General features: G+C 47.1%; 1 protein-coding gene and 1 long non-coding RNA gene across 9 annotated transcripts in view; one reads left to right on the forward strand and one right to left on the reverse strand.

The window, feature by feature from the left end:
• LOC147136028 (uncharacterized) overlaps positions 1–9935 on the forward strand; it is a 37691-nt gene extending 27756 nt beyond the window's left edge. The window contains exons 2-3 of the long non-coding RNA XR_015089461.1: positions 7825–8077; positions 8394–9935. This is a non-coding gene — a long non-coding RNA (uncharacterized LOC147136028). The remainder of the gene's footprint in view (positions 1–7824; positions 8078–8393) is intronic.
• Positions 1–15701, reverse strand: part of itgb2 (integrin, beta 2) — a 141267-nt gene that overhangs the window by 101145 nt on the left and 24421 nt on the right. The window lies entirely within an intron of this gene.

Here is a 15701-nt window from a genome sequence, read left to right on the forward strand (position 1 = left end):
CTGGGCATGGTTGGGGCGGGACTTCTGGACTACAAAGGGGCGTGGCTATGACACCATGGACTACAAACCTGTCACTTTGACAAAAGTGGCATTGTATAGTTTTATTTATATCTACAGAGGAGGCATACTTCAAGTCCTAATTTTTGTAATTCAGAATACGGTAAACAAGGCTAGTAACATTGAGATGTCCATCCGTCCATTATCGAAACCATTTCCTCATGAGGTGTGCTAGAGCCTATCCCAGCTATCTTTAGGCAGTAGTTACACCCTGAACTGGTTGCCAGCCTATTGAAAGCAGGGCAACATTTAGATGTTTGAAACATCTTTGTACTGCTAGTTTGTGATACCGTTCTTACTTGTTTAGTGGTGTTTGTGATGACTGGGTGATCATGGTGATGGTGATAATATTTTGTAATCAGCCCGCCACTTATTACCATTTACTTAGCTCATTTGGTCTTGAGGGCACGGGACAATGTATGTGACCTCTAGAATTTAGAGCGGCACTGCTCAGAGAGAGTTGTATGTTGGGAAAAATACCAGGTCAAAGACAAGCACAGTTCAGAATATATAAAGCCTACATTCCTTTTTTTTTGCCCTTTAGTAATTGAGATTATGAATGCAGAACCAGAATGTTTAACATCTTTTTGAAAATATTTTACTGTCGGTTGCTTCAACCACTGTTGTTGCACTCTTGCATTTATCATCGTATTTGTGTCCCACTTGCATAAGGGGGTAATGACATGCAGTATGAAACAAGGTCCAATTCCAAATGAAGTGGTTTAGGCACAAATGCAAAACAAATTTATGGTTTTAAATATTTTAAAGTATAATTTTGTGCACTCACTGTGGATAAGTTATATTTTAAATAACTTTAATATACTGTATATTTTTTTTCAAGGATTGAGCCGTTATTCGAGAAACCTGTGGGCAGCTGTGATCTGTATCTATGATCTTCTCCACTGTCTTGAAGAAGAGAGCTTACTCAACATTGCCATTGAAACACACGTCTTCTGCTGCTCCTCCCACTGCTTGCACGATGACCTGGATACTTTCCACAATGGTTGGGACCACCATCTCGGGCTGTCCTGACTAGTCGACATAGTCGACATAGTCGACTGACGTAAATACGTCGGCCCGCACAACATACCGTCGACGACGAGTGTCGATGACGTTTAATACGTCGGCACGCACATACCGTCCAGTGTCGATAATGTCAAGATGTCAACACATGCATACCGTCAGCGGTAAACAAGTGCGCACCACAGAAAAGAGAGGAGAATAGCAGAAATGGTGGCGGCGCCGGTTCATGCGTTCAGCACGGGGAAAAGGACAGCGGCACCATGAAGCAGCTGAAAAGCAGACAAAGTCCAAAGTATGGACATATTTCAACGAAAAGTCAAACGAGATGGTCGTCTGTAGCCAATCTTAGCGTGACCTCATTGGTGTAAAGCCGAGTGGTTAACAAACACCAGAAGCAACGTCACCCAGGTGCTGCTGGAAGACAACAAAGCAAAAAGATAGAGGATTGTAAGTTCATCTAACTAACTACTAACTAATATGACCTGGTTTTTACTTGAGTTGCTGTTATGTGCGACGTATTATTAACGTGCATCGTTAAGTTTCATTTCTTGAAGCAACGGGTTGCAGTCAAAATTACAGTGTTGTGTTTCAGCTTTGTGCATTATGGGGCTAACGTTAGCTATTTCACTCCAGTCAAATTGTGTTGGTGCTTGCAGGTAACATTAACTGGTTCCGTTGCTTTATGTACCCACAAACGGTAACACGCGACATCTGTTTATCTTTTGCGCTTACAGTAAACAATGTGTGAGCTCATGTTAAGCAGCCCAAGTATAACTAAAAAAGAAATAACTCTTAAATAAAGTCCAATGTGGAGCACCCTCCACAAATGTAATGCGCCTCATATCCTGGACAATCATTTTAAGAATACTTAGTGTGAGTTGAGATGCTCTTTCTCGTGTGCATTCCTGTTTTTTGGGGGGAGGGGGAAAACTGTGTAACATCAGTTTGCTTTAATCTTAAAAATAGACAGATAAAACTGAGCGCATACTGAAATATCACAATGATTTTGAAAAGGCAGGCATTATATATTCGTGCAGTCACGGACTATGGTAAGTAAGCCAGTGTTTCCTCTAGTTTTTTGGGTTTTTTTTAAGCAGCGGGAGCAGGACATCCTAAATACTATGGGCATGCTGTGTGCGCCAGGGGTTTGCACAGAGACGGTGAGATCGGGGCGGCAGCAGCGCAATAGACGGAAAAATACCTTATTCATGTTCACAGTCATGACGCTTGCCTTAAAAGAGATGTAAGTGTTCACTTGTGAAGAGTCAAAGAAGTACACCACAATTCATACACATAAAGGATTGTTTGTGTACAATAGACTTTGCTTTGGCGTCAACTCTGCTGTCAGTATTTTCCAAAAGATCATGGAGAACCTGATGAAGGACCTCAGTGTGGTGGTCTACCTAGATGACCTGCTCGTGATGGGCAAGGACGAATCCGAGCATCTAACATACCTTGACAGAGTTCTTCAGCGGCTGTAAGAGAATGGTCTGAGAGTGAAGAAGTCCAAGTGTGACTTTGGTAAGACATAAATTGAGTACTTGAGGCAGATACTGGATGGAAAAGGAGTCTACCCATCCAAAGACAAGGTTGTAGGTTTAGGTCACATGTGTAGGTAGGAACCTTTAATAGGGACCTGTTGTACATGGGGTGAAAAAACAGGTGTGCAATATTACTGCAGCGTGTGTGTCATTCATCCCGACGCCTCCTGCAAACATAGTTCGGCCCAATTCCTGAACTAACAAGACATGGTGTCAGGAGAAAGTTTTTCCTGTTAAAGGCTGACATTAACCGGAGGAGTGTCCGGGGAGTGCATTGTGCACGGGCAAGACAGTGGGTTCAGGCTGCGGAGTGGTGCGCCCGCGTAGCGGCGACATGTCTCAATTTCAAGTCTCTACACCTGAAAGATTGACATTCTGGGCAGAAGACTGGACGAGATGGATAAAGCGTTTTGAGAGGTTTCACATTGCGTCCGGATTTGATACGCAAGCGGACGACAATCAGGTGAATACGCTTATCTATACTATGGGGGAAGAAGCGGAGACATACTCGTTTCTCTCCACTTGAGCCCAGTGGAAGTGAGTGACTATGACATAGTCAAAACAAAGTTGGACGCCCACTTCGTGGCACGCAGAAATGTCATCTTCGAGAGGGCAAAGTTTAACATGCAGCAACAAGAAGAGGGAGAGTCGGCTGATGGCTTTCACACAGCACTACATTGTCTCGCGGATTATTGTGGATACGGAGCTTTTCATGACGAAATGGTGAGAGACAGATTTGTTGTTGGCTTGAGAGATAAACATTTATCAGTACAACTGCAGATTGACCCAGAATTAACACTGGAGGAAGCCATTAACAGAGCTCGTCAAAGTTGCTTGTTAAGAAGCAACAGGAAATGTTGAAGTCTAACTTTAAAGTTGACATCGGCAAGCACTCAGCTTGACCGCGTGCTAGACAGGCTAGACAAACACAGCGGCAACATGGAGGGACAGTAAAAACAGCACTAAAGGACAAACAGTCACAATGCAAACGATGCAGTGATGCGAGGGGACATAGTCTACAACAATGCCCAGCAAGAGAAGCAATGTGTCATCACTGCAAGAAAATGGGACATTACACAAGAGTGTGCAGAACGAAAAAAATGAAGTGAGCGCTGTCACGGAGATGATTATGCAGACGAAGTTGCATTCCTGGGTTCCTTGTCAGATGATACAATGACCAGTCCATGAATGACATAAGTATGGACAATTATAGTGCAGTGTTTAATGTAGACACTGGCGCAGATGTTACAACTGTTTCAGAAACACTTTACAGCCGTGGCAAATTTGGACGGATGGTGAGACCTCTTAAAGTTCTGAAGGGACCAGGGGGCACACGTCCAAGGGTCATAAGCATGTTCATAGCCACGCTCAGTAAGAACAATAATTGTGTCAATGAGGACATTTATCTTGTGAAAGGGCTGAGCACACCACTGCTGGGTGTGATGGCTGCAATGAAATTGCAGCTGGTCGCTAGAGTGGAGAACATCATTCTGGACTCCAAGGAGTCTGTGAAAAGGGAGTTTCCAAAGCTTTTGAGTGGATTAGGTAAAATGGAGGGTGAGTAGAAAATTGTACTGAAGCCTGGGGCACAGCCATTCTCTCTCTCGACGCCCAGACGTATCTCCCTCCCACTCCTGCCAAGAGTTAAGGAGGAGCTGAAGTGTATGGAGGCGCAATGAGTCATCTCTAAAGTGGAGGTGCCAACAGAGTGGTGTGCGCCTATGGTGGTGGTGCCCAAGCGGATCTGCAAGAGGGTGAGAATATGCAGCGACCTCACTGAAATAAATCTGTAATGCGAGAAAAGCACCCACTTCCCTCTTTCGAACACACTTTAGGTCAGTTGGCAGGTGCCGAGGTGTTTTCAAAGTTGGATGCCAACGCTGGATTTTGGCAGATTCCGCTGTCGAAGGAGTCTTCTTTGTTTACTACGTTCATCACTCCATTTGGGCGCTATTGCTACAACCACCTGTTCTTTGGAATCGTCTGCACCAGAACACTTCCAGAAGCGCATGTCACGCATTTTGGGGGGTCTGGATGGGGTTTTATGTCAAAGGGACGATGTGCTTGTCTGGAGAACCACACAGTGTGAGCAAGATGAGAGGCTGAGGAGGACTCTGTTACGTCTGCAGGAGGCAGGCGTCACACTTGAAAAGTGTGAGTTCTCAAAGAGCAGGATAAAGTTCCTGGGACAGGTTATTGACTCATCAGGGGTCGGTGCAGACCCTGACAAAGTGAGCGCTGTAAAAGCTATGAAGAAGCTGGGCAACATCAGTGAGGTGAGACGGTGACAAAGCACCTTGGTAAATTTCTGCCTCACCTGGTGGAGAAGACATGTCCTCTCAGAGACCTGCTTAGGAAGTCCAACATGTGGGTCTGGGGACCACAACAGCAGCTGGCATTTGATAGCATAAAAGCGGACTTGACGACGGCCCCAGGGCTCGCATTATATGACCCAAATGTCTGTGCTGATGCGTCCTCATTCGGGTTACTACTCCAGAAGCAAGCAGTTGGAAACCAGTGACGTATGCTTCGAAAGCCCTCAGCAGCACTGAACAGCGATACGCCCAGTTTGAGAAAGAGGCGCTTGCCCCAACATGGGCTGTGAGAGGTTTGCAGAGTTCTTCATAGGAAAACAGTTCCATATTGAAACAGACCACAAGCCACTAGTTCCCCTGCTGGGAGCCAAAAGCCTAGATGTGCTCCCGCCATGCATTCAGTGTCTTCGAATGAGACTGATGAGGTTTTCCTATACTATCTCTCATGTGGCTGGCAAGAACATGCTGTCCCGGACCTCTCTCAGCACCATGTCGGATGGGTTGCAAGAAGAGGAGGTCAACTTGTATGTTGCTTCTGTCATTGCAAGCCTTCCTGCTACTGAGACGAGGCTAATGGAGATAAAAGAACATCAAGACAATGATGCCATTCTTCTACAACTGAAGAAGTTCTGCCTGGAGGGGTGGCCTGACAGGTTTTCTATTGACAGAACATTCCAGCCCCATCTGCCATTTTATGGTGAGCTCACGGTTCAGAATGGACTGCTGCTCTATGGTTGCAGGATTGTGATTCCAGCGTCACTTAGAGCAGACATGCTGTCCGAGCTTCACGAGGGCCACCTGGGAATTACAAAATGCAGGGAAAGGGCAAAACAGTCAGTGTGGTGGCCAGGTTTCAGCAAAGATCTGGCTAGGACAATCGGGGACTGTGATGTGTGTGTCAGGGAGAGGACGACTCTCAGGGAAACAATGATGTCTACTGAGTTCCCATTGAGGCGCTGGGCTATGGTTGGGGCTGATCTATTCCAGATAAATAACATATTATCTGGTTATTCTGGACTATTTCTCGAGGTTCTTCGAAGTGGGCAGGCTGACGTCTCTACATTGGAGGCTGTGATTGAACACTTCAAGTCTATCTTTGCTCGTCATGGAATTCCTGAAGAAGTGCGCTCCGAAAACGAGTCACAGTTTGCTTCTGTGGTCTTCAACATGTTTGCATCGGAATGGGGGTTCAAACATGTGACGTCCAGCCCACATTTCCCACAGGGCAATGGGAAGGCTGAGCGTGTGGTGAGTACCATTAAGGGTCTTCTAAAAAAATCTGACTTGCACTCATGGCCTACCATGCTGCTCCCCTGGCAAATGGCTACAGTCCCACAGAACCCCTCATGGGGAAGACAATAAGAACAACTGTTCCTTTAATTTCATCTCAACTCAATCCCAGATCTGCTGGCATGGAACATTTGAAGACTATGGAACAGAGGTACATAATCGCAGACACCGAGCACATGACATGCCGCATCTCCGACCAGGAGATCAAGTGTGGGTCAGAGACATGCAAGAACGTCGAACTGTTCTGTCTACTGCGAGCACTGCAAGGTCCTACGTTGTTGAGACACCCCAGGGTATGCTGCGACGGAACCGATACCATCTCTCGCGGCCCACCGGGGAAGCCGAGACATCAAAGGACTTGCCGGAGGCCCAGGTAAACGCTGATTCTTAGGGGATGAGTACACCTGCCACACCTGACGCTCTTCGTGCAAGCAGTCAACAGAATCCAGTATGTGATAAGTGTTATCCCACAAGAGTGAGGACGGCTCCTGCATACTTGAAAGACTTTGTTTGCTCATAGCTATAGGAGCTGAGTGAGTATGGGGCAGAATAATCCTCACACTCATTTGGAGGGTTTGGGCAGTCCAACCCATCCCTCATAGAAGATATAGAAATGAGTAATTGACTCTTTGTTTTTTTTTCTCAATACATCCATTATCTATACCGCTTCTCCTCACAAGGGTCGCGGGTGTGCTGGAGCCTATCCCAGCTGTCTTCGGGCAGTAGGCAGGGGACACCCTGAATCGGTTGCCAGCCAATTGCAGGGCACACAGAGACAAACAAACATCCGCACTCACAATCACACCAAGGGTTAATTTAGAGTGTTCAATCAACCTACCAAGCATGTTTTTGGAATGTAGGAGGAAACCGGAGTACCCGGAGAAAACCCACGCAGGCACGGGGAGAACATGCAAACTCCACACAGGGAGGCCGGGGCCGGGATCGAATCCACGACCTCTGAACTGTGAGGCGGACGCGCTAACCAGTCGACCACCGTGCCGCCCCAAGAGGATTATTTGTTATGTTATTATATACACGCTGAAAGGTGTTCCTCAGCTAATTGATAGAATACTGTTTTGAGTTTGTTTACTGGCACTGTATGATACCAATCCTTATGCGTGTGCATGCATCTTCCAGAGAAAGATTCCTTCTTCAGAAAGGGGGATGTAGTATTAGGTCACATGTGTAGGTAGGAACCTTTAATAGGATCATGTTGTTGTACATGTGGTGAATAAACAGGTGCGTAATAATACTCCAGCATGTGTGTCGTTCCTCCTGACGCCTCCTGCAAACATAGTTCAGCCCGATTCCTGAACTAACAAGACAAAGGTCAGAGCCATACATGATGCTCCAGCACCCACAAACATCAAGGAGCTAAGAGCTTTCCTAGGACTCGTGAACTACTATGGGCGCTTTGTACCATATCAAAGTACTGTATTGGCACTACTCTACAGACTGCAAACAAAATGGAGATGGGCCAAAGGAGTAGAGCGCATTTGGCAACTGTAAAGAACTATTGACAAGCGACAATGTGTTAATTCATTATGATCCGCGGCAACCACTTACACTCGCATGTGATGTTTCTGCTTATGGAATAGGAGCAGTCATTAAGCACACCACGCCTGATGGAAAAGAGCATCCAATAGCCTACGCTGCTTTACCGCTCTTCCCGGCGGAGAAGAACTACTCACAAATAGAAAAGGAGGCATTGGGCCTGGTGTATGGAGTGAAGAAATTTCATCAATACCTGTGGGGGCGGAGGTTCGAATTGATAACCGACCACAAGCCTCTGCTCGCGCTGTTTGGAGAGCACAAGAGTCTACCAACAATGGCAGCAGCGCGTATACAGAGGTGGGCTATCATATTGTCTGCTTATGATTATCACATAACCTACAGGCAGTCAGAGGAGCACGTTAACACAGATGGACTGTCTCAGGTCCCCCTGCCTGAGACTACAGACGATGGAACAGAGACTATGACAGCATGCCTAAACGCACTGATTTCAGCTCCTAAAGCCAAAAGATCATTTGATCGTCTAAATGGCACATTCTAAACAGTTTAGCTCTATGGCGGCGCAAAGCCGCTGACGCGTATACCCGATCAACCAATCACAACACGCACAGTGCACCGAACGTGACATTCCCCGCCTCCCTTTTTGTTTCTATAGCGAGAGGTTCTATAGTGGAAAGTCACCACGAAGCAGAGTTGGTCCCGAAAAGAAACTCCACATCCACAGTGGCGATTTGGTTTGGCTTTTCCTCAGTGGAGAAAGTGCAAACCAGTTATTTGCAAAGTTTGCAGAGACTCGGTTCGGTCATCAGCACCGACAGCCAAAGCAAACGGAGATCAGACCATTGGTAGCCAGAGGCAGCCGCTAGCTCCAAGCTAACGCAACCCACGGTAACAGTCATTTAACAAAGGCACTCCCTATAAAAAACAAGCAAGCAGTGTAAAGAAGTAACTGAGGCATTGCAAATGTTCACTAACCAAATAAAAACCTGTTCAGAAAGCTCAGCTGGCTTAAAAAAAATGTTCTTTTAGAGTTTTACATACAATATGTTTAACATGAGGAAAATGGTCAGAAATGTGCAAATTATTCTTAAAAAAATGATGTAAAAAAAGGAATCATGATAAAATCATGATCGTGATTTTATTTTTCAAAAAATCGTGATATCATATTTTTGCCATTTCGCCCACCCCTACGTGGTATTTTTAGTTAATGTTTATGCTAATTGAAATTACAGTTACCGGTAATACACTGTGGGATTTGCCTTTAAACTAAGGGGGAGGTAATATGGTGTATTAACTAGTGTTATTATCCGTATGCTGAATGGACTTACAGACTTGCCGTACTTTGTTATAGCGTCTACTGCGCATGCTTGGAAATGTTCTAGAAGAGTGAGACACCCTCTTACGTTCGATACATATGTAACTCCCAGTTTGGAATACAAAACATGAAACGTGTGCATCAGCCTCGATATTGAATACACCACACTTATATTCCACAAACACAAAATTAATCAGAATGCCGTGTTTCAACTAGTGGGCCTGCTGGGAAGATATTCTTAAAAAAATATGTTTGGGTTGACTTCCGCTTTCAGGCCACAATGTTTGGCGTTTTGGTTTTGATCTTTCTAATGTGTGGTTTCCAAGAAACGTTATGGTCAAGAGTTACAAAGAATACGTGTTCATAATCTCTTTTGATTTCTTTATCAATCATAATAATTGTTTGTATGTTTAAATGTTGAAACTTTTTCCAAAGTACATGATCTTTTGTATTTGTTCCTATGTAGTAATGATTTTTTGCTAATCAATTTTGTAGCTTATTAATTTCTTTTGTAACATCAATCATACATTTTTCAGGATTTTCACCTGAACTAAGAATTGTGTGTCATCCGCAAACAGGAAAAACTTAAAGGGACACTTGTTTGAGCTGAAACATCAAGACTTACCGTATATAATAGGAGGCTTGATCCGTGTTGTTCATTGTTTTGGTTTATCAGGTTCTGTTGTCACCCAATGTCTGAAAGTGATTAATTGCCACTAAAATTCATTTGCACATTCCTACTCTTGTCCATTTCAAACTGTAAAAATATAAAAGTGGCGGCACAATATTTAGTTTTTATTAACATCAAATGTGAGCTCCTATGAGGAAAAACCAGTATGACCTCCACAAAATCAACAATATTGTGCTGATCGTTTCATTTTTTTAATTTTATTTTTTTTAATTACCGAGTCTCGGACGAGCTGCCCGCTCATGCACTCTCCGCCACCTGTCAGCCGATACCTGGTTTCCTGCCAGAGATTCTGCTTGGCATCAACGGTGCGGCGTGTGATTGCTAATAAGTGGCCGATTCGAGAAAATGGATGGAGCAGAGCTGGGCACTTGGCCCTTTTTTTGCTGGTTATTTGCCGTTTTTTTGCCACGACCCTCCACCCTTGACCTGGCTACCCTTCCGGCCTTGATCCTCTGGCCTTATTCATAAACATTGTCTGTCCCCGACTCCCCCCCCCCCAAAAAAAAAGCGTAGGTGTGTGACGCCGCCGCGGCCGAGGCTTATTTAAAGGGACACTGGGATGAGCTTAACAGTGGCACTTATATAATAGGTTTGCATGTAAAAATGACATCAGAACCAAAGTGTCCCCCCCAAAAGACTCGGTAGTGATTTAAGGTCTTTTTTTGTGATTAGATTTATGACAAATTTCCCGCCCCCTTTTGGGTCGTGGCTTATGGTATGTTTTCGGTCTCAGCGGTCTACGTCACGCGAGGAAGGCATGGTAATATTGCTCGCTTTGACAGTTCTGTTGTCTAAAACGGCGACTGATCTCCACCAAAATGCAAATGCACATTACTAGTAACTCTTGTCCACGTCAACCTGTGAAAGTATAAAAGTGTTCTTCACAACAGTTTGGATTTATTGACATAAAACGTGATCTCATCATGATCACCTCCACAAAATCTAAAATACCGTGGCGATTGCTCCTCCACTTTCACAAGCTGAAGCGGACAAGAGCATGAATGCGCACACGAACCCCGACTGGTTATATTTCGGACATTTAGCTACGCTAAACTAGTGTCAGCTCTCAGGAGGGAGACAGGCAGCAGCAGCTGGCAGATTGGAGCCCTCCTCTTCCCTCCCCGGCTAAAGATAAGATTGGGACGGCTAATAGCAACAACTAGCTTCAGGCCGTTAAAACACAAGGTTAAAACAACATTAGCTCCTTACTGTCTGCCCAGCGTGTGGAGGTGAAGATGAGCTTGTGTCTTCACGTCGTATCGCAAGCAGTCGCGTGCGGTGTCCCTGCTTGCTTGCTTGCAGCTGCCACCTTCTGCCTGAGTGAAGCGGCGTGAGAGTGACGAAAGCTCTCATTGAACAGCGAACAAAAAGTTCCAGCGAGGCTGACTGCACAGCCGAGTGTGGCCGCATTGGAACGTGCCATTTCGGCTGTTACCTTCCAAATTGGACGGCGCGTTGTAAGTCATTGAAATGTGCAAGTCTACTCATTCCCTCTTCAGTCTCTGTAAATATCCTGCAAATATCCTGACTGCTGTTTTATGCCTCGCTCGTCCTGTGATGTCCCAGCCTAAATCTATGTAGCTCTGCTGACTTCCACATTTCCTCATTCTCATATAAATCAGCCACGGAGAGGTTAATCCTTTTGATATGTTGAAGTGGGCATTAGTAGAGATGTCCACATAAATTTTGGTGCCAATTGATCACCGTTTTTGGATATTATAAGCAATAAAAGTACAATGATTTCCAATGGAGGGTTCGGAATCGGTTCCTTGCGTGACTCTGGCCGAACAAGGATAGAACGATAGGGGGCGCGGCCATTGTGCTCATTATCAAGGGGCGTTATTCATGGAGTTACTTATTTCCTAATTTCTCCAAAATGAATGGATAAAATAAAAGACGGCAACTCTTTTCATTTTCCTGATCAAAAAATATATAAAATGAACGTGTTAGTGAAAACTTGGCCACCGTCCCTTTAAACATCATTAGCTGGCTAATTTACTTTTGGCATGTTGAAAAGATGCCAAAATAAAAATGATTTTAAAGAGTGAAGAAAGTGGACAATAATAACCCCTTTTCAAACTCAAAACAATTGAATGGGTCTGTGGATTTTTTTTTTTTTTTTTTAAGAAAACATAATCAGCAGAACAACAATCACCCCTCCGTCTTTTGCCTGCGATAAACAATAGTAAAAAATACGGTTGGCTAAGAGAGCCCTCTCCCGTAACTGCACACTCCGATATAGAGCTCAGAAACGCCGCAGGTGTCCGTTTAAAGACAAGCAGGCAGATGTATATTCATTAGCAAGTTTAATCCTCTTCACCACATACAGCACATATAACGTGTGTCCAGAAAAGGTTAGTGGTTTTCTGAAAATTAGGAACGATACATAAACGTACATAAGTAACAAGGACCACGTAGCAGAGCGGCTACAACGAAAACAAAGTGGAGCAGCATCCAGAAAAAATTAGCACGCTTGTGCGTCGGTCCTAATAGCAAACAAATTAAACAACCATTCGGGAAAACACGGCATAAACTTAAGATCACATAACGAGTGTACACGCAAACAAATTACTGTATTGGATAACGGGTACTCACTTCAGATTCATGCACAACTCTCCCAGGCAGAATCAGCCACTCGCACATAGAAAGACTTATTGCTAGGGGTGGGCGGATCGATCCAAATATCGATATTATCGATACTAAGCAAGTACTTGGATCAAATCGATACTCTTGTCCTGGGATCAATACTTCGCTAAAAGCCATGTAGGCAGCCAAGATGCTCCTTGTCTTCCTTCAGCCATGTTTGCCATGGCTGGTCAGCCAGCCAGGAGCACTGTGTTTTCTACAGATGAGATCTCATTGCGGCGAACGCTTTAATTCTGTCCAGCCAGAGGTACAGTGGCGCTGTGTGAGTTGGCCGGCCTGTATGCGTGAATTTCAGTTAAATACAAGCCTCAGAGGTCGGCTTGTCGAAATGTTAAAGTTGGACTTAAGAGCACACCACACCCAGGGGTGGACCTCTGAGAAAAAGTAAGTCAAGCTAACACTTTAAATGTAATCTATAACAACCTATGAGCAATTCAGCTAACGAAAAAGCTTCTCGGAACGCAATGTGTTTGAGTATCTTAGTGACTTATGACATGAAACAACGTATGTGATAAGTGCGCCTCAGCTGCATGTAGGCTGCTCATTTCTTGCTCTTTTTGGTCAGACATGGAAAGGCTAATCGTTTTGTGATGTTTTCAGAGGTTGAAGTGGGCCTAAGTAGAGATGTCCACATGTATTGGGGCCGATTGATCCGTCCATCCATCCATCCATTATCTCCCGCTTATCCGAAGTCGGGTCGCGGAGGCAGCAGCTTCAGCAGGGAAGCCCAGACTTCCCTCTCCCCAGCAACATCCTCCAGCTCTTCCGGAAGGATCCCAAGGCGTTCCCAGGCAAGCCGGGAGACATAGTCTCTCCAGCGTGTTCTGGGTCGTCCTCGTTGTTTCCTGCCGGTGGGACATGCCCGGAACACCTCACCAGGGAGGCGTCCAGGAGACATCCTGATCAGATGCCCGAGCTACCTCAACTGGCTCCTCTCGACGCGGAGGAGCAGCGGCTCAACTCTGAGTCCCTCCCGGATGGCCGAACTTCTCACCCTATCTCTAAGGGAGAGCCCGGACACCCTGCGAAGGAAACCCATTTCGGCCGCTTGTATCCGAGATCTCGTTCTTTCGGTCATGACCCACAGCTCATGACCATAGGTGAGAGTAGGAACGTAGATCGACCGGTAAATTGAGAGCTTCGCCTTTCGGCTAAGCTCCTTCTTCACCACGACAGACCGATACAGGGTCCGCATCACAGCAGACGCTGCACCGATCCGCCTGTCGATCTCCCGTTCCATCTTACCCTCACTCGTGAACAAGACCCCAAGATACTTGAACTCCTCCACTTGGGGCAGAATCCCATCCCCGACCCGGAGAGGGCACGCCACCCTTTTCCGACTGAGGACCATGGTCTCAGATTTGGAGGTGCTGATCTTCATTCCGACCGTTTCACACTCGGCTGCGAACCGCTCCAGCGAGAGTTGGAGATCGCGGCTTGAAGAAGCCAACAGTACCACATCATCTGCAAAAAGCAGAGATGCAATACTGAGGCCACCAAACCGGACCCCCTCGACACCTCGGCTGCGCCTAGAAATTCTGTCCATAAAGGTTTTGAACAGAATCGGTGACAAAGGGCAGCCTTGGCGGAGTCCAACCCCCACAGGAAACGAATCCGACTTACTGCCGGCAATTCGGACCAAACTCTGGCATCGGTGGTACAGGGACCGGACAGCCCTTATCAGGGGGCTCGGTACCCCGTACTCCCGAAGCACCCCCCACAGAACTCCCCGAGGGACACGGTCGAACGCCTTCTCCAAGTCCACAAAACACATGTAGACCGGTTGGGCAAACTCCCACGCACCCTCGAGGACCCTGCTGAGGGTGTAGAGCTGGTCCACTGTTCCACGGCCAGGACGAAAACCACATTGCTCCTCCTGAATCCGGGATTCGACCTTCCGACGGACCCTCCTCTCCAGCACCCCTGAATAGACCTTGCCGGGGAGGCTGAGGAGTGTGATCCCTCTGTAATTGGAGCACACCACCCGGTCCCCCTTCTGAAAAAGGGGGACCACCACCCCGGTCTGCCAATCCAGAGGCACTGTCCCCGATGTCCACGCGATGTTGAAGAGACGTGTCAACCATGACAGCCCCTCAACATCCAGAGCCTTTATGAACTCCGGGCGGATCTCATCCACCCCCGGGGCTTTGCCACCGAGGAGCTTTTTGACTACCTCGGTTACTTCAACCCCAGAGATAGGAGAGCCCACCTCAGAGTCTCCAGGCTCTGCTTCCTCAGTGGAAGGCGTGTCAGTGGAATTGAGGAGGTCTTCGAAGTACTCTCCCCACCGACCCACAACGTCCCGAGTTGAGGTCAGCAGCACCCCATCTCCACTATAAACAGTGTTAATGGTGCACTGCTTCCCCCTCCTGAGACGCCGGATGGTGGACCAGAATTTCCTCGAAGCCGTCCGGAAGTCATTTTCCATGGCCTCCCCGAACTCCTCCCACATCCGGGTTTTTGCCTCAGCAACCGCCAGAGCTGCATTCCGCTTGGCCAGCCGGTACCCGTCAGCTGCCTCCGGGGTCCCGCAGGCCAAAAAGGCCCGATAGGACTCCTTCTTCAGATGGACAGCATCCCTTACCGCTGGTGTCCACCAGCGGGTTCGGGGATTGCCGCCACGACAGGCACCGACCACCTTGCGGCCACAGCTCCGATCGGCCGCCTCAACAATGGAGGCACGAAACATGGTCCACTCGGACTCGATGTCCCCCGCCTCCCCCGGGACGTGGGAAAAGTTCTGCCGGAGGTGGGAGTTGAAACTCCTTCTGACAGGGGATTCTGCCAGACGTTCCCAGCAAACCCTCACAATACGTTTGGGTCTGCCAGGTCGGACCGGCATCTTCCCCACCATCGGAGCCAACTCACCACCAGATGGTGATCAGTTGACAGCTCCGCCCCTCTCTTCACCCGAGTTTCCAAAACATGCGGCCGCAAGTCCGATGATATGACTACAAAGTCGATCATCGAACTGCGGCCTAGGGTATCCTGGTGCCAAGTGCACATATGGACACCCTTATGCTTGAACATGGTGTTCGTTATGGACAATCCGTGATGAGCACAGAAGTCCAGTAACCGAACACCGCTCGGGTTCAGATCGGGGGGGCCGTTCCTCCCAATCACACCTCTCCAGGTCTCACTGTCATTGCCCACGTGAGCATTGAAGTCCCCCAGCAGAACGATGGAGTCCCCAGGTGGAGCGCCCTCCAGCACACCCTCCAAGGACCCCAAAAAGGGTGGGTACTCTGCGCTGCCGTTTGGTGCATAAGCACAAACAACAGTCAGGACCCGTCCCCCCACCCTCAGGCGGA

The sequence above is a fragment of the Filicampus tigris genome, chromosome 14 (genome assembly GCF_054856515.1).
Source record: "Filicampus tigris isolate MCC_2025a chromosome 14, RoL_Ftig_1.0, whole genome shotgun sequence".
NCBI classification, from domain to species: Eukaryota; Metazoa; Chordata; class Actinopteri; order Syngnathiformes; family Syngnathidae; genus Filicampus; species Filicampus tigris.